Source organism: Mustela putorius, unplaced genomic scaffold (genome assembly GCF_011764305.1).
Source record: "Mustela putorius furo isolate JIRA1106 unplaced genomic scaffold, ASM1176430v1.1 tig00000196_pilon_pilon_pilon, whole genome shotgun sequence".
Taxonomy (NCBI): domain Eukaryota; kingdom Metazoa; phylum Chordata; class Mammalia; order Carnivora; family Mustelidae; genus Mustela; species Mustela putorius.
Window position 1 is genome coordinate 4,442,359 of NW_025421310.1, and position 18,217 is coordinate 4,460,575.

The 18,217-nt window shown below is 48.2% G+C and overlaps 1 protein-coding gene and 1 long non-coding RNA gene across 5 annotated transcripts in view; one reads left to right on the plus strand and one right to left on the minus strand.

The window, feature by feature from the left end:
* ZNF667 (zinc finger protein 667) overlaps positions 1–11,586 on the minus strand; it is a 30,908-nt gene extending 19,322 nt beyond the window's left edge. The window contains exon 1 of one of the 4 annotated variants that reach the window (XM_045076870.1): positions 8,917–9,502. The gene's annotated coding sequence lies outside the window, so the exon portion shown is untranslated. The other 3 variants (XM_013048062.2, XM_004776926.3, XM_004776923.3) reach the window with 3 other exon arrangements.
* LOC106004131 lies at positions 10,595–13,770 on the plus strand. Its single transcript, XR_001177003.2, has 3 exons — positions 10,595–11,132; positions 11,418–11,691; positions 13,420–13,770. It is a non-coding gene; the product is annotated as an uncharacterized LOC106004131 (long non-coding RNA).
* The last annotated feature ends 4,447 nt before the right edge of the window (positions 13,771–18,217 follow it).

Consider the following 18,217-nt stretch of genomic DNA (forward strand, 5'->3'; position numbering starts at 1 on the left):
GGCCCCTCTATCACTGCGTCACTCTGCACCTATGCTGTTATATATGCATTAGCTACTGGTAACTAGTGAATTCTGAAAATAAGGCTACTGCAACAGAGTGTTTAATGCTATTTAGTTTCAATTAATTTATTACTAAAGTCTTCATAAAATAATAAATATTAAAATCAACAAGTTAAAATTAAATCTAAAATTAAAAACTGATCCTCGATTTAATTACTGTAGAACTCTGAAGAATGTTTGAAATAACTGGGTATGTGAATCTATTTTTCCAATGATAAGTTTTATGAAATTTAAATACAGATCAAGAGGCACCTGAGCACACTCCCAAATCCACAGGGACAGAAGCTCCCACACTTGCTATCTGCCCAGACCTCATCTATGTAGCTCTTCATCTGTACCCTTTACATGGCTCAGTTGGTTAATGTTTGCCTTCAGCTCAGGCCATGATCCCACGGTCCTGGGACTGAGTCCCATATCGGGCTCCCTGCTCAGCGGGGAGTCTGCTTCTCCCTTTCTCTCTCCCCCTGCTTGTGCACTCTCTCTCAATAAATAAATAAATACAGATCAAACAGTAAAAATTAAGTGTCTGAAGTGTACTGCATGTGTAAAACACAGATTTTAAAGACTTAGTATGAAAAAATATAAAATATTTCCTATTTTTGTTTATATAGATCACAAACTGATGGTTAGGATATATTAAATAAAATGTGCTAAGATTAACTGTAACGATTGTTTCTTTCCACTTTTTTCAATGTGGCTGCTAGAAAATTGAAAATTTATGTCTTGCATTACATTTCCACAGGATAACACTGCTCTATACTGGAGTCTATACCTTTCAATTGCCTCATTTTCTTCATAGCACAACCTGCCTCCCTACAACAGCTTACGTTTGTGTTTGTGTGGGGACAATCTCCCCCACCTTGACTTGGGCTCCCCGAGAGCAAGCTACCTTGACTGTTTCATTCACTGTTATCCTGAGAGCTGAGAATATATCTGCACAGTGGAGTGCTCAAGAAATACTTGCTGACTAAATCAATAACCAGTCCAATGCTTCCTGGCATGATGAAACTGGGCTGACATTTTATGTCAACATCATCTTATAGAGAAACATTTCTGCTAGCAGTGACTTTAGCTCTCTAAATTTGTCTTTTGGAGAAGGCCAGGGTCTACAGAAGGCAGAAATGGAGTGTACTTTATATATCCCCTTTTTGAAAAATTTGAAATGTAGAGAAAAGAATAGTATCATGAACAGCTGATTCCTTTTCCACCAAATGTTAACATTTTCCTTTTTTTCTGCAATCATTTCAAAATTATAAACACAATCAAAATTCATGTCTACATGGTTCAGCACATACCTCTAAAGAATGCCATCAACATACTTCAGTGCCAACAACAATGCAATAGTGAATATGTCATAAAAATCTTTTGATTTTTCTTTTCTATTATTTATTTATTTATTTGAGAGAGAGCACAAGTGAGCACAAGTGGTTTAAGGGTCAGAGGGAGAATCAGACTCCCTGTTGAGCAGGGAACCTGATATGGGACTCAATCCCAGGACTTCAGGATCATGACCTGAGCCAAAGGCAGACATTTAACAACTTAGCCACCAAGGCCCTTTTGGTGATTTTTCTATGAAAAAGGTACAGTTGCATACAGTCTTGAATATGGAAATATGAATATTTCTCTCTACAGATTCTTTTTTTTTCCTCTCTTGAGGGTGGAGTTAGGGAAGCCAAATGAAACCAAGGCCATAATTATGTTTAGAATTTGAGAATGGGTATGTTTTAGTTCAAATGCAAGTCCTAAGATCACCCTATACTGCTTAAAGGAATCCAGTCAGAAGAACATTTAGTTTATCATGCTTTCCTCTTTACAAAGAGAAAAGCATTAGTAGTAAGCAATAGTAATAAAACTAAGACTAATACTAAAATGAATACTGAGTGCTTAAACATGCAAGGTGTTACTTTAGGAAGACCATCATTTAATCCTCACTCCACTAACACCATTTCCAGATGAGGAACATGAAGCACAGAGTGGGAATAACTTGCTCAAGGTCATAGGATGGAAAGTGGCAGAGCCAGGATTCAAGCTGAGGTTAACCCAGATACCCTGCTAACCCTCTAGGTCAGAGGAAAAGGCTGTGTTAAACACATCACTCTGAGGGCACCTGGGTGGTTCAGTCCGTTAAGAGTCTGACTCTTGATTTTGGTTCAGGTCATGATCTCTGGGTTGTGAGATCAAACACCACATCAGGCTACACATTCAGCAGGGAGTCTGCTTGAAATTCTCTCCCTCTAGCACTGCCCTCCCCACACTCTTTCATACTCACTCTCTCACACTCTCTAAAATAAATAAATCTTTAAAAAAATAAGTAAACACATTATGCTGGAGTCAGACCACCTGGGTGTGGTAACTCTTTTCATTTAGGTGTGCTACCATGGCCATGTTACTTAACCTCTCTACCATTTTCTTTCCTTAATGAGAACAATACAGAACTTCTGGAATTGTCATGAAGATTAACAGAAGTTGAATGAAGGTCCTGCCTCTCTCTCCTTCCTCATGCAGCCCTCCTTGACAGTCCCCGAATGTGCTACCACAGCCCTGCCTCAGTTCCTCACTCATTTTGCTCTATGCTCCGATCTTACTTCTCTGCCAGTCTCACCCTAACCCTTCTAGTAACACTGCAACCTGCCGCTCACCCTCTACCGATCACTCTTCAGTCTCTCTTGTCCAGCCTTGACTTCTCTCTTCTTCATAACTCTGATCACTAATGCTCTATGACTGAGAGAATAAAAAAGGTATATATTGGTCTCTGACCCCTTCCTTGATAGCACAGAACTGCTAAAACCCTCATAAATTTGTCAGTGATAAGAACACTAGAAACGTCTCTTGTTCTAAAGAGGTGACTCTGGGTCGCTCCTGGACAGGGTCTGGTCACCAGAAAAGACCAAGCCATGAGTAGAAGCTTGAAATTTCCACCTCACTCCGGCATCTTCCAGGAGAGAAGCTGCAAATGGAATTAATGACTGATCATGCTTCCAAGAGGAAGCCTCCACAAAATCCCTATAGTATGGGGTCTGGAGAGCTTTCACACTGGTAAACACATCCATGCTGAAAGGGCAGCACACCCCAAATCCACAGGGACAGAAGCTCCCACACTTGGTACCCGCCCAGACCTCACCTACATAGCTCACCTATGTAGCTCTTCATCTGTACCCTCTACATAGCCTTTACTAAACTGGCAAATATGTTTCCACTCTGTTCTATGAGCTGCTCCAGCAAATCAGTTGAACTGGAGGAGACGGGGAACTTCTGATTTGGAGCATGTTGGACAGAACTTGTGGGTAGCCTGGGATCTACTATTGTGATTGGTCTGTGAAGTAGAGGGGCAGTCTCATGGGATTGAGTCCTAAACCCATGGGATCATGCACTATCTCCAGGGAGACAGGCTGGTTAGAACTGAGTTAAATTGTAGGACGCCCAGTTGCTGTTGAAAAATTGCCTCATGAGGAAAAAACCTCACACATTTGGTATAAGAAGGGCCATGCTATATGTGAGTAAAGGACACACATGGGGAAAGACTGAGTCCTTCCCCAAAACACTATGTAATTTGTTTGTTTAGTCCATCTGGCGCTACCATCTGTCTCCATCCACTTACGTGCACACCCCAAGTGCCATGGTGTGGTGCCGTCACTTCTTCACTTCTTCAAAGAGGGACCTCTTCAACCTGAGTGCAGTTCTTTGGGTGGGATACTAGTATCATGGTCAGTGCTCAAAGGGCAGCTGAATTTATCATTATTGTTGTTGTTAGGGTGGGATGGGGCCAGTGCTGTGGGCTGCGAGTCTAGGAAAGGCTGAGTCACTGCGCTGCCCCCGTGCTCTGGGGAAGTGCTCAGGTGTGCGTGTAGAATACGCTCATCCCTGGGGAATGGCATCACCTCTGTGGCTAATAAAGTACAAGGTTTTTAAAAAAAATTTTTTTTTTTTCATTTAAGACAGAGAAAGAGTGCATAAGCAGGGAGGACAGTCAGAGAGAGAGAGGGAGAAGCAGATTCTCCGCTGAGCAGGGAGCCCAAGGTGGGGCTCAATCCCAGGACCTTTAAATCATGACCTGAGCTGAAGGCAGATGCTGAACTGAGCAACCCCCAGATGCCCCGAGATATTTTATTTAAAATTTTTTTAAAAATATTTTATTTATTTGAGAGAAAAAGAATACAAATGAGGGAGGGGCAGAGAGAGCAGCAGACTTCCACTGAGCAAGACGCCTGATGCGGGGCTCAATCCCAGGACCCTGAGATCATAACCTGAGCCAGCCACCCAGGCACCCCTGTACTAGATATTTTAAATAAATCACATGATCTTCTTCCATCTTTAGAGCAAAAAAGGAACCTCAACATGGACCTGCCTATTGCCACACAGGTTTAAGTAATGGCACCTAGGCTTGAGCCCCTACCAACATGCAGCACAATCTGCCCTCTTGGTGTGACACAGGAGTCTATACGTGAAATACCCCTGCTGTCCACTCTGGCAGGGTTTAAGAGACATCAGTATGGCACCACAGTTACGAGACGTTTACCTTTGTTATATCAGACTGGCTACAGGACTTGGGGAGATTCATGTTAAGGTTGAGGAGCTGTGACTCAGTGACCAACCAAGTGGTCTGGCCTTCCATTCTGTGACTGTGCTGAACAAGGCTACCCTCATGCAGAAAGTAGACAAAGGGGCCTACCCAAAGTCTTCAGAGGCCTGAATTCTCTCCGCATTAAACTCCAGGGCAGGGTTATCTGGGTGATTTGTAGGACCTGCCAATTTCCATGGTGTAAACATGCCCCTAAGGGCCCCACTGCAAGCTACCAAACTCACATCACTGAGCACAGAACTGGGGAAAGGTTTATGATCTAGTGTGAACCAGGCCCAGCACTCCAATACCACAAAGTCTCTTAGGACAAAGCTGCATTCTTTGTCTGGGAGTTCTCCTACTTTTGACTAACAGTCCCAAACTGTAATGGTAATGCCCAGTTCTGTGGTCCAGAACAGAACCCAAAGCAGCTTTATCATTATAGAAAAGTTCTGCTGGTTGATTCTGCTTCATTTTCAAACATCCACATGACTGGCATCCTACATCATAATAAATCTGAGCTTGTATTGATAAAAATATCCTACTTTAAACTATTTATCAGTTAATTACATCCCTTGGCTTTTCCCTTCCAATTCCTCAGGTAGAACAGATTATTGCATGAAGTAGAATCGTGTCCATCTTGTGGTTTCTCAATGCTGTTTGCACTAACCCCAAATTAGAAAACCACAATTCTTGCCCACAGAAAAATTTTCTCTGAGAAACTCAGCACTGCTGGGGAGGAAGGAACAGCAGTTTGATATTAGATAATTCTGGATTCAAAATTTGCATCTGCCAAATATCGGGGTAAAGAAAACCCTTAGCTGTTAGGAAGTTTACATGCACTACCTTTACAGAAACTATCCTCAGCAAGAGGCACACAGTAATTCCTCACCTTCCTTATCCCTTTTATCTCAGTATACACCACACATCCAAAAGACCAAGGAAGCCTGAAACCCACTCAGAAGGCTGTGGGTAGAATTCTCATACAGTGCAGGCAGGAGAGAAACTAGCACAACCTCAGTGGAGGGTAATTTGGCAAATCTTTGAAAATTGAAGGTACACATCTCCTCTAACACAGTAAACCTCATTTCTGGTACTGTGTTTGGAAGTCCTTGCATGTGGATAAAATTACACACAAAGGTATTCATTGTGGCAAGACTTGTAGGAATAGGCACTTAAGGTTCTACAGTTAAGGGCATGAGCCTGGAGGCTGTCTGGGCTCAACTTCTAACTCTGCAACCCTTCTCTGGGTGAACTCTCATGTCCTCTTTAGGCCTCTGCTTCCTCAATTGGAAAACGGGGCAAGTAACAATGACTCCAAAGAGCTGTTTGGAACATTAAATGAATAAAACCACGTAACACACTTAGAGCAGTGCCAGTGCTTCCCAAATACAAATTACCAACAGACTGGAGATAACCAAAATACCCATCAATAGAAAAATGGCTAAGTGCTTCTCCCTCGCCTTCTGCCTTAACCTACTCCCTCCCCTGGCTCATGCAAGCAGGGTGCACGTGCTCTCTCTCACAAATAAATAAAATCTTTTTTTTTTTTAAAAAGATCACAAGTAGGCAGAGAGGCAGGCAGACACAGAGAGAGGGGGGAAGCAGGCTCCCCACTGAAGAAGAGAGCCTGATGCAGGGCTCAATCCCAGGACCCCAGGATCATGGCCTGAGCCGAAGGCAGACGCTTTAACCCACTGAGCCACCCAGGCACCCCAAATAAAGTCTTTTAAAAAATAAGTAAAGGGGCACCTGGGTGGCTCAGTGGGTTAAGCCTCTGCCTTCGGCTCAGGTCATGATCTCGGGGTCCTGGGATGGAGCTCCGCATCGGGGTCCCTGCTCAGCAGGGAGCCTACTTCCCCTTCTCTGTCTCTGCATGCTTCTCTGCCTACTTGTGATCTCTGTCAAATAAATAAAATCTTTAAAAAAATAGGTAAAAAAAAAAATGAGTAAGTAAAAACTTTCCAAGGTGATGCTAATAGGAAGTCATCGTTCATTTTATTTTTTAAAGATTTTATTTATTTACGTGGGAGAGAGAGACAGAGCACAAGAGGGAGGAGGAGCAGGAGAGGGAAAAGCAGGCTCTCAGCCGAGCAGGGAGCCTCACATGGGGCTCAACCCCAGCATCCCCAGATCATAACCTGAGCCAAAGGCAGATGTTTAACCTGAGCAACCTCAGAGCCCCAAGAAGCCATAGTTTAGGACCATTATGCCAGTATCTATGAGCCTCAGGAGCCAGGGCAAAAGATCAGATCCACCCCCGCCCCGGCCCCAAACACAGACCTTAGTGCTGAAGGAGAAAAGTCTGTGATAAGCTCAAAGCCAAACTCTTGGATTCCCTGATCAAAGGATACCACCAAGTCACTGCTGGTGGCCCTTTCCAGCTTTGGGGTTGAATGAGATGGGAAATCTGTGTGTTGATCCTGTGCTTAAGCCATAATCCCTTCACCCTGCTGTATTTCTCCAACCACTTATGACTGCTCAATATAAACTGAACTGTCTTCCTATCAAATGCACACTCCAGATGAACTGCAATCGGTCTAGCCAGTTAACTAGCACAGTGCCTGACCCATGGCAGGCCACTACACCACAAAGTAAGTGATGCCTCTCAGAGCCCACCCAGACTGCAGACCACAGACACTATCTCACCTAGAGATCATCATCCCTTTATCACCTCTCTCCTCCAGCCCCCCAACTCTCCTACCTATCCTCACACTTTAGTAAAGTCCATGGTGTGCCCTATACACCAGTGGTTCTCAACTGGGGTGACTCTGCCCATCAGGGGACACCTGGCAATGTGTGGAAACATTTTTGCTTTCACAGCCTGTAGAGGAGGGAGATGTGCTGCTGCCATCTGGTGTGTAGACTCTAGGGATAAGGCTAAATTACATCCTACAACAGGCAGGCCCTCCCCCCCCACCACACACACACCCCTAAACAAAAAAATTCCCTGGCCCAAAATATCCACAATGCAAAGAATGAGAAACCCTGGTCTGACACAGAAACATCTCCAATTCCTGTGTCATTGGGAAATACTACTCCTTGGGCCCTGCTACTTCCCAACCCAGGATATTCAGCTCACAGGCTCCCTCGAGACATCTCCATTCTGGAAGATCCAGGACTCCTAGTCTCCCCTCCCACACCCCACTACTGCCTTCCCAGGACCCCGACCAGAGAATTCTGAACCTATCTAGCCTAGACTTTAGGGTTATTTTATATGATTCCAAAACCCTAGCTCTGGCTCAACTTCTGCTATTCTTCCCCTGGATCTTGCTCTCTAGGTGGGTGTGAGATCCTTGGGGTCATTATTTAATAATCAAACACTCAACTTACATGTTCCTCACCGTCCACAAGGCTAAAATCACTACTACTACCATCCCTGCGTGGGAAGAGAAACGAGGAAAAGTGGATTTCCAAAACCTCTCTGGAAGTTGCACGAGTGGTGAGTGACGGAACCTGGAGTCCCCCGTTAGAAAGGAGAGGAGAGGCCCCCGCAGCCAGCGGTCCCCGAGGCCACTGGGCCATGCTCTCCCTTCCCCTACACACTGAGGTAGCTGCGCTACCGGGAGCACCGTGCTCCACCGTGGTGCCTTCCTCTGAGGCTCTGAGACCGAAGCCTCCCCAGCATTCAGCACCGCGACCCTACCTCCACCCCCGAACCTCACACGACACCCAGCGCTACGACCCACGGCACCCACAGCTCTGCGCCGGGGTCGCACCCGTGTCACTGGCTGGCTTCGCGCGCCCTCCCTCTCACCGAAGGGCACTCCGGCCTCCTTCCTACCCCAGCCGGGCGGGCAGCACGCGCAGCCGCGCAGAACCCTCCCATCGGGGCAGATACGCCAATGTAACCCCACAGGCGTCCCACACGGCGAGCACCGGCCCCCGGGTCTGAGGCAGCACACGAACGCGCTCCGCCAACAGGAGCCTCCGTGCCTCCTGCACGCGTCCGCTCCCCGCTCCCAAACGCCCCGCCCCGCACAGGGAAGCCCACGGTCCGGGACACGCGACCGTTCCCACATCTGCCGTCCGTCTCCCGCACGCAGCCGCCACCACGCATCCCGAACAGTGCCGGCCACCACCGTGCACGCAGCCCCGGGCGCGTAGCTCGAGCCCCGCGTCACGCCCCCCCCCACCGTCCCGGGCCCTTGACCCGGCACCATCCCCGACCTGCCACCCCGCGCCGCCTCACGACCCCGCGCCACCCCCGACCTACCACCCTGCACCTCCTCACAACCTCGCACCGCCCCGCGACCCCGCACAACTTCACCACTTTACAGACACGCATTCACACTCACCTCAGTCCCCAGGGATCGCGTCCGGGTAGCGCCCACTCCAAAATCTGCGCAGCATCCCGCGCCCGGCCGCGCCTGCGCACTCTCCTCCGTAACCCCAGACGCACCGCCAGTCCCGCCCCCTCACACGAGCAACACGTAGACCAGCCGCCGGCCCGCCCACTGGGCGTCCCCAAGAACTTCCAGCCCCGCCCCTAAACAAAGCCACGCGGCGCGCACGCGCTCACTCGCCTCTCCCGGGACCTTCCCACAGGCTGGCCTGAGCCCCACACCCCTCCTCCCGCCCTCGCAAGGCACGTACGTAAGCACTGCCGCGCAATCAGAGCGGCCCTGGGGGCGCTGCCGCACGCGCCGCGCCAGGCCCCGCCCCTGCACCATCCCATCTTTCACACGGGGCCGCGCACACCAGACCCTACCGCGCGGTGCGCGGACTCGCTCCTTCCGCTAAGTTACGTTGACGCCCTCAGGCGCAGTCTTTCCGTGATCCATTGACCCAAACCCAGCCTCGGCGGCTGGCCACCCTCATCGCGTGCACACCCGCAGATGCCCGTCCGGGGGCTTCTCGACCCAGCGCCCTCCACTTCGCACTGCAGGGCTCACCCGCGGGTGCTGCCGCGCGCACTCGCGCGTGCGCACTGCGAGCTCAGAATGCACGTCCTCGGGGCCTTTGGGGCGCCGCGCGGAGCGTCCCCGGAGGGCCAGGCCCAAAACGTGCGATTGAGGGACCCGGGCTTGCGCTGGCAGAGATCTGTCAGGCCGCAGTCGAAAGGACCCGCGGGAGGGACGGAGGAGGGATGCTCCTCCAGGCCCGCAGGGAATCCCACTGGCGCCTACGTAGAACGAAGAACCCCAGGATCCTTCGCGTGGCGTCTCCCCAGCCCGCAGCCCAAGTTTCCCGGGAGCTCCTGCGGCGCGCGATGACGTCACGGCCGAGCGCGGCGGCGGTGCCCGAGGCCCCGCCCCCTTCGCGGTTGGGGGTCTGAGAGGTGTGGGGCGTGCGCTGCGGTCGCGAACCCAGCGCCTGGTCGTCTGCGAGCGGGAGGCGCAGGGTGGGTCGTTGTGTGTGTCTCGGGGCGTGCGTGCGTCCCGCAAACGTGCGGACTTTGCCTGCTTTCGCACGACGGCAGAGCAGCTGTGACACGGATTCGTGGGGCCTAGGAGCTGAGCTGAGCTCCCACCTGACCCTGGGTCCCGGCCCTCGCGGCTGTGGGGCAGTGCGCGTGCACAGAGGCTGCGTTTGTACAGGCGCGCGCTCGTGTAAGGACGCGTGTGAAACCACCGTTGGGACCGCGTGTGCAGGCTCCGTTCTTCTCCCCACCCTCAGACCGTCCTCTGACCCCGGCGGGCTCCTCCGCTCAGCCTGATTCCGACCCAGGGGCCGGGACGACTCTGACGCCCGCGGTTAGGAGCCCAGTGCCCGGGCCCGCGCCCACCCCGACCAGACAACAGCACCCAGTGCACCCGTCGGAGGTTCCCGTGACCCGCCTCTCCGGGTTCGACCAACACGCGAAGAGCGGTGCACGCGGTTCGGACAAACGTCCACTCACTAGGTCGCCAGCCGTCCTAAAACGGCCGGACGGAGTCCGCGGGACTGGGCTCCCGGCTTCGGCCGTGGCGGAGCCTCCGCGTGTTCGCCAGCCTGGAGGGCCCGGACAGAGGCTTCCTTACGTAGGCATGGCCGTTGGTGACTGGACTCAGTTTCCAGCCCCTCTTCCTTCCACAGAGCTGGGGGGGTGGGAGTGAAAGCTCGAGCCCTCTAGTCACTTGGTTGGCTCCCCTGACCACAGCCCCCACCCCAGGAGTCCCTTGTCCCTCCCCTCACCCCCACTCCCACACTGCGGTGCCTTTAACATGACAAAAGACACCCTTCACTCTCTCCTCCCTTAGGAATTCCAACGGTTTGGGGAGCTCAGCGCCAGGAAGGGGCAAAGGACTAGGACCCACTTCTTACTGCAAAGCGCGGTATTGCAGCCTGTTTGGTGCAAATCCAGGGTTTGTGGTTGCGCTGGCCTGACCGGATGAATGAACGAGTTCCCGGGGCTAGATACTAAGAGGAAATGTGTGAGGGACTAATTCTTGGATTTCCGATTGTGTGACAAAGCAGTGGTGATATGAAAATAGCAGTTACCAGAGATGATTATTAGGACTTTTACTACCACCCCTGCTGCTAGCACCTAGCACATCACAGTCCCTGGTCAAAAGTGTCTTTTCCACCTAAGGTTTGTTTTTGTATTGTGTTTTTCTAAGATTTTATTTATGTATCAAAGAGAGTACATGAATGGGGGTGGAAAAGGGAAGGGGGAGAGAGAGACGGAGAGAGAGAGAAACAGACTCCCCCTAGCAGGGAGACCAGTGTGGGACTCCATCCCAGGACCCCAAGATGGTAACCTCAGTTGAAGGCAGATCCCCAACCGAGGAACCCCTCCAGGAATCCCACACTTAAGGTTTTATTTAATCCTTTACCCTACTCAGAGTTGTTTCTAACTGAAATCTCTGGTTTCCAGGTGCATAAATGGAGGCACAAGGAGATTAGGAAAGTACTCACCCAAAGGAGCAGGGCTAGCAAAGGTCAGAGCTGATTTCCGAATCCAGGCCCTGGGGACTTCAAAACCCCTGTCCTGTTCACCCCTTCAGGGGTTTTTCCTTGGAGGAAGCTGCTTCTTGAACAGGAAGATTCTTCTGCACACCTGGTGGTGCTGGAACAAAGGGGATGGCCAAGAAAATCAAGAAAACCTGCAATCTGGCAGTTCTGTGTTTTCCTTAGATCACCTCCCAAGAGTGAGTATCATTCTTTCTGCTGTTTAGGGAAACTTTGGTGGGAAAGTTTGGGAAGCCATGCACCGAAGAGAGCTTTATGAATTTGGACACTGCATGGCTATAGAGAAACCAGAGGGCCAGGGCTGAGATGTCCTAAATCCTGGTAAGGCCCTGGTCTGCCCGTTTCTCTGAATGAGGCAGCCGTCTCCCAATAATCCTGTGAATGTGTGGAAGGCAACAAGCTTGTACCGGAACCAGGCCCACAGTCCATTCCGTGTCTTTTGTTCTGTCGGTTTCTCGCTGGCCTCTGGAATTTGACTGACACCTTGAAGCTAACACCTGCTGTTGGGGAAGGCGAGTTCCCTCAGGAGTTCACTGGGGTGGGGGGGGGGGGGTATCTACAGGCCCTGAGGCTGCTAAGTGAATTTGGGAATGAAGGTATGAATAAATAAATCCTGATAGTTTAAGCATACAAACCTGAGATTGAGAGACTGTGCAATTTCTTAACAAATGAAATTTTGAGAGCTCTGGGTTCAAGCCAGAAATTTCTGGCACAAAGTCACAATGATATTCTAGAGCTTGATATTAAGCCACTTTAGTATTTCATTTATTCTTTTATTTATTCAATATATTCTTTAGTTTCTATTATGTGCAAGAATTTTGCCAAGCTGGTATAAAATAGTAGAATCATAACTAATAGAGGTGGTATCCACAATCGTGGAGATTGATGTAGGAAAGATGCGAGGGCTCAAAGCCAATGTCTAAAAAAGAATTCCTAAGACGTCTTTGGTGCAAAAAGGTGGTTTTATTAAAGCATGGGGCACAGGACCTGTGGCAGAAAGAGCCGCACTGGGGGTGGGTGGGGAGGTGCCTGGCTGGTTTAGTGGCTGAAACATCTGCCTTTGGCTCAGGTCATGGTCCCAGGGTCCTGGAATTGGCTTCCCTGGGCTCCCTGCTTCTCCCTCTGCCCCTGCCCCAAATCATGCTCTCTTCTCTTTCTCAAAATTAAAGAAAATCTTAAAAAAAAAAAAATAGGAAGGAAGAAAGAAAGGAAGGAAGGAAAGAGCTACTACACTGGGGTCAGGAGGAGTGGCTTTATTATATACTTTCAAGTTGGAAGAGGGTTAGGAATAGTGTAAGTCTCTACAGAATTTTGGAAGCAAGATTTTCAGGACTTTCAAAGGGCTAACTATTGTTACAAAAAGGCCATTTATTACCGTCTAATAAAACCTGAGTCATGAGACCCTTCAGATCTACATTGGTGGGTCATACGCCCGGAGATGAATGCCAACATGTATTTGAGGGGGTCTATGTAGAGATAAAGGAAGTTTCCAAAAGAATTTTTTTTTTAAGATTTTATTTATTTGACAGAGAGACAGTGAGAGCAGGAACACAAACGCCGGGGTTGGGGTGTGGGGAGAGGGAAAAGCAGGCTTCCCACCGAGCAGGGAGCACAGTGCAGGGCTCAATCCCAGGATTCCAGGATCATGACCTGAGCCAAAAGCAGAAGCTTAGCTTCACAACTGAGCCACCCAGGCGGCCTCCAACAGAATTTTTATATGTTAAAGGAGACTTAGAGGATGGGGGGGGGGTCTAGTGGAATTTCCTTTTACACTTAGCAAAGTGTCAACATCCTGGCAGCTGAGTTCCTAGAGGAATGTCACTCTGCCTTTTTCCAGGACTTGTCAGTGGGCTGTAAGTAATAAGGAAATTCAATAATTTTTCTTCTGCCTTCGTTTCTCACCTCAGAACTATAGAAGAAAGCGTTCTGGAGGATTGAAAGGAAAGAAAGGATGTCTCTTTCTCTGATAGAAGAGAGTCCTACAGATATGCCATCACATGTAGCATCTGCTTCTTGTCTGAGAGGACTTGCTGCCCTTTAGCCCAAGAGAAGGCCCGTATAGTCTCTCATGCCAGCTCTTCCCAGGCACAGACTCACGGAGCCTTTGAGGCAAGGATAACAGCTGCCTATTTTGAGACGTTTTGTTGTGTGATAAAAACAAACTCACTAGGGGCATCTGGGTGGCTCAGTTAAAGCCTCTGCCTTTGGCTCAGGCAAGGTCCTGGAATCAGCCCCGCACTGGGTTCTCTGCTCAGCGGGGAGCCTGCTTCCTCCTCACTCTCTGCCTGCCTCTCTGCCTACTTGTGATCTCTGTCAAATACATAAATAAAATCGTCAAAAAAAAAAAACCACAAAAAACTCACTCGTTTTAGAGTATCAGTCAGGTGTCCACCACGTGTCGCCATTGAAATCTGCAGTCACACACTTGGTTTCTTTACACCTGTCCCGGGCAGATCAGCAGGAGAAATTACTGCTTGCCCAAAACATTCTTAAGCAAACACATCTGGGCCACTGCGCTAATGAGTACCATAGCGTTCACTATTTCCACGTTCCATCCTCCCACAGCCCCCCGTCACACAGTCATGTGTGTCAAAACTGTTGTCTCTCCTCTACTTTACGACGACTGTCGTTTTCCTCTAATCTCCTCAGTGTATAGTGCCACCGTGCAGGTGGGGCAAATGGCAGAGTCGGCTTTAAATCCGAACACGTCAGCACCTATACTGCACGTACAGTGAGTGAGTGTTTCAGCCAGAAGGCAGACACCGACAACCTGGGCACACCAAAAAATCCCATGCTGTTCGAAGAAAACAACTCATATCTAAGGATATTTAAGGGCACAAACAAGTTAATCATTTTTTTAAAAGTGGGGAAAATTGATACTATGTTACTTAATCTGCAAAGACTGGGCTGCTGGAACTAAACTAGATACCTCATGAACTGCAGGAATTTATTTCTCATGGTCTGGAGCCAGACAGGAAGCTGTCGGTGTTTCTGACCGGCAGACACAGGCACACTCTTGCAAATCATTGCATTTTGTTGAATGTCCTATATAAAAGGTGCTCTTACCTACACCTTTCTGCCAGCCTAGTATATTCTGTATGATTGTGCAACTAGGCAGACAGACAGAACTTCCTGTCCTCCGATGACCGACCGATGACTGAGGATCAGGCTCCTCTGTTTCCCACAGACCTATATTTTACTTCTCCGATCACTACTGGAAATTTACACGGTTGATTGTGACATCATATGCATGTGTGTTTGTGAGTGTTATAATATAAAACTGTATACAGCTAAATAAACAAAGCTTGAACAATGAACACATTTATATATAAAATGTATATATAAAGAAAACATGTTTATGTATAAAATTTATATGCAAAACCTGTATTTATGTAAAATATATTTTAAAAACTATAAACATAAACTACATAAACATTAAAACTCTAAATAAATAGGGGCTCCTGGCTGGCTCAGTCCATGCAGCATGCGACTCTTGACTTTGGGGTTGTGAGTTTGAGCCCCATGTTGGGTACAGAGATCACTTAAAAGAAATCTTGGGGTGCCTGGGTAGCTCAGTGGGTTAAAGCCTCTGATTTTGGCTTGGGTCATGATCCCAAGGTCCTGGGATTGAGCCCCACATTGGGCTCTCTGCTCAGCAGGGAGCCTGCTTCCTCCTCTCTCTAGGCCTGCCTCTGCCTACTTGTGATCTCTGTCTGTCAAATAAATAAATAAAATCTTTAAAAAAAATCAAAATTAAAAAAAAAAGAAAAAATAATTTTAAAACAAACTAAATATATAAACATAAAAACAAAATTATAAACCTATGTATACATGTCTATAGAAAATGTTTTATATCTAAAACTTAACAAAATTTGTAAGTATGAATATATAAAATATTTTATGAAAAACATAAAACTAAATAAAACTAAACAAAAACTTGAAATTATAAACATAAAATATATGGGGGCACCTGGGTGGCTCAGGGAGCCTGCTTCCTCCTCTCTCTCTGCCTGCCTCTCTGACTACTTGTGATCTCTCTGTCTCTGCCAAGTAAATAAATAAAAAATCTTAAAAAACAAAACAAAACAAAAAAAATAAAATATATGTGCTTATACATAATTTTTATGTTCAATTGTTTTGAAAGTGTGCAATTTTCACAATTTTCACTTATATTTTCCTTTGTATCCTAGAGTTGTTTAATGGAAATATTTTATAATTTCTTGTTGTAAACATCTTTATGTTTTCATTTTCTCCTTTAAATCTCTTCATTTCCTACATGTGAGCATAAATGTCACTTGTCATGTCAATTTTTGGAGGTATGGATGCTTTCTTTGTAACCTGACCAAATATATGGTCATAGGAAAAGGATTCTATGTATGTTTGAAAAGAGGTTTATTTTCTTTTTCTCTTCTTTTTTTTCTTTAAGATTTTATTCATCCATGATAGAGAGAGAGAGAGAGCGAGTGCACGAGCAGGGGAAGAGGCACGAGGAGACGGAGAAGCAGATTTCCCCCCACCCAGCCAGGAGCCAGGAGCCTGACATGCGGCTCCATCCCAGTACCCTGGAAATCATGACCTGAGCCGAAGGCAGACACTCAATCATCTGAGCCACCCAGGAGCCCCAGAGGTTTATTTTCTGTTGTCTGTGGTCTGCTCATTTCCTGGCCCTGCGTAGGAAAATTCTGAAGAAATAAAGGCAGAGACAGGCCACCCCAAAGGTGTCCCTGGGTAGACTTTTAGTCCTTAGTTAGGCTCCGAAGGAATCAGGAGAAACAGTGGCTACCTGAACACTTCGTTATAAACTTGCTCCGAGAAACAGAAATGGGAAGAAACAGACCAAATTGTTGACAGTGGCCATCTATGTAGAACACCAATTATTTTCAATATTTATCTTGATAGCTTACACTACCCTCCCCTCTTTTTTTCTAAAATAAGAAGTTCTTACTCTTCCCAATGTAAAGCCAGACCACATTATTATGGCTAAATCATGGGAGGCCATCCTTATCCATTTACCACAATTCTATCTGATAATAAATAATCTTTGAGATATTTCTCCCTCAGTATAATGACTAAGCAGAAAGGGATGTGGTTGGAACCACTAAAGAGCTTTAGGTCCCCTAATCGCTGACAGTTCAGTTCCGCCGGTTGGACCCCTTCCTGTGGAAATCAAAGAGCGATGCCCCAGGCACAGACCTGAGCTTCTCCCAAAAGGGGGGCCCCACGGGAGCACTCAGGACAACTTCCCAGCAGCTCCCACCCCGGCAGCACTGTCTCCCCCAGAGAAGGAGCCACAGTTATTGGAAGGTCCTGGTTAAAACTGCCCAGCTCTGAGCAGGGCAAGTCGGTGGGCGGCAAAGGAGACAGGACACACGTGATGCCCCTCATTCTAATTGTCCAGTGTCTGTGGGGCATAGCACAGGGCGAGAGGGTGCGCGTCTAGCCCAGGAGACCCATCTCTCAGTGCCATCTTCAAATGTTCCTGGACTATGAGAGCAGATTAATTGGGTATCCGGGAAGCATGAGTTCCTCTCTCTGGAACTTGAGAGAAATGGCCCATTTCTTGCAAAGGAGAGATCAACAATAGCACCCTTTTTATTCAGAGGGATGAAAAGGATTCTGGAGGAAATGAATAAGCATAGACAGTATTTGCAGTACTGAGGATTTTTTTTTTTTTAAGATTTTATTTATTTGAGACAGAGAAAGAGAAGGAGAGAGAACACTAGCAGGGGGAGCAGCAAAGGGAGAGGGAGAAGCAGGCTCCCCACTGAGCAGGCAGCTCAATGCGGGACTTGATCCCAGGACACTGGGGTCCTGACCTGAGCCCAAGGCAGACGCCTCACTGACTAAGCCACCCAGGCGCCCCAACACTGATGCTTCTCCTGGTGGCAAATTCATAGGCGCTTTGGATCTCGTTGCACAAAGCTTGACGACTGATTTCTTACTCACCCTGGTCATTTTCATGTGCGTGATGTGTTCCTGGCAGCTAGATGGACCCCGGTGTGTGGGCGGCCAGATCGAATGGAGAGACGGATCACAGCCTTTCTCACCACCAGTAGCTCTAATCTTTGGGGGCCACGAAGTGGCCTATAGAGAGAGTTTGGCTTGACACAGTTCGGGGAGGGGTCATACTGTTCCACAGGGTCCGGCAGGCGGAGGCCAGGGGCACTGCCAACATCTCACAGTGGACACACCACTCTCCCTGAAGAGCTGCCCTGACCGAATTTCACCAGTGAGGGGGCTCACAAGCCCTGCCTTACATGGACAGAAACTTCTTCCATGTGACTTTTCAATGGATTCATAGTTCTGCGTTTTGCAGTATCCTCTGATTTAGCCAATCCTCCCAACTGCTCATACAGTTTCTCCCTTAAATATACTGTCATTCCCAGGGTGCCTGGGTGGCTTAGTTGGTGAAGTGTCTGCCTTTGGTTCAGGTCATGATCCTGGGGTCCTGGGATCAAGTCCTGAAGTCAGGCTCCCTGCTCAGTGGGGAGCCTGCTTCTCTCTCTGCCTGCTGCTCCCCCTGCTTGTGCTCTCTGTCAAATAAATAAAATCTTAAAAAAAAATTTTAAAAGCCTTCCTCCAGACTGAAGGGGGTACCAGGCCCCCCCTGGAAAAGGATGCCTCACCCGCTCTGTGGGCTGAGATGCCCGTTGGGACTCTGCTGTGGTGCCTTCTGGGCTCTGCACCAGCCTCCAGCCCACCTGA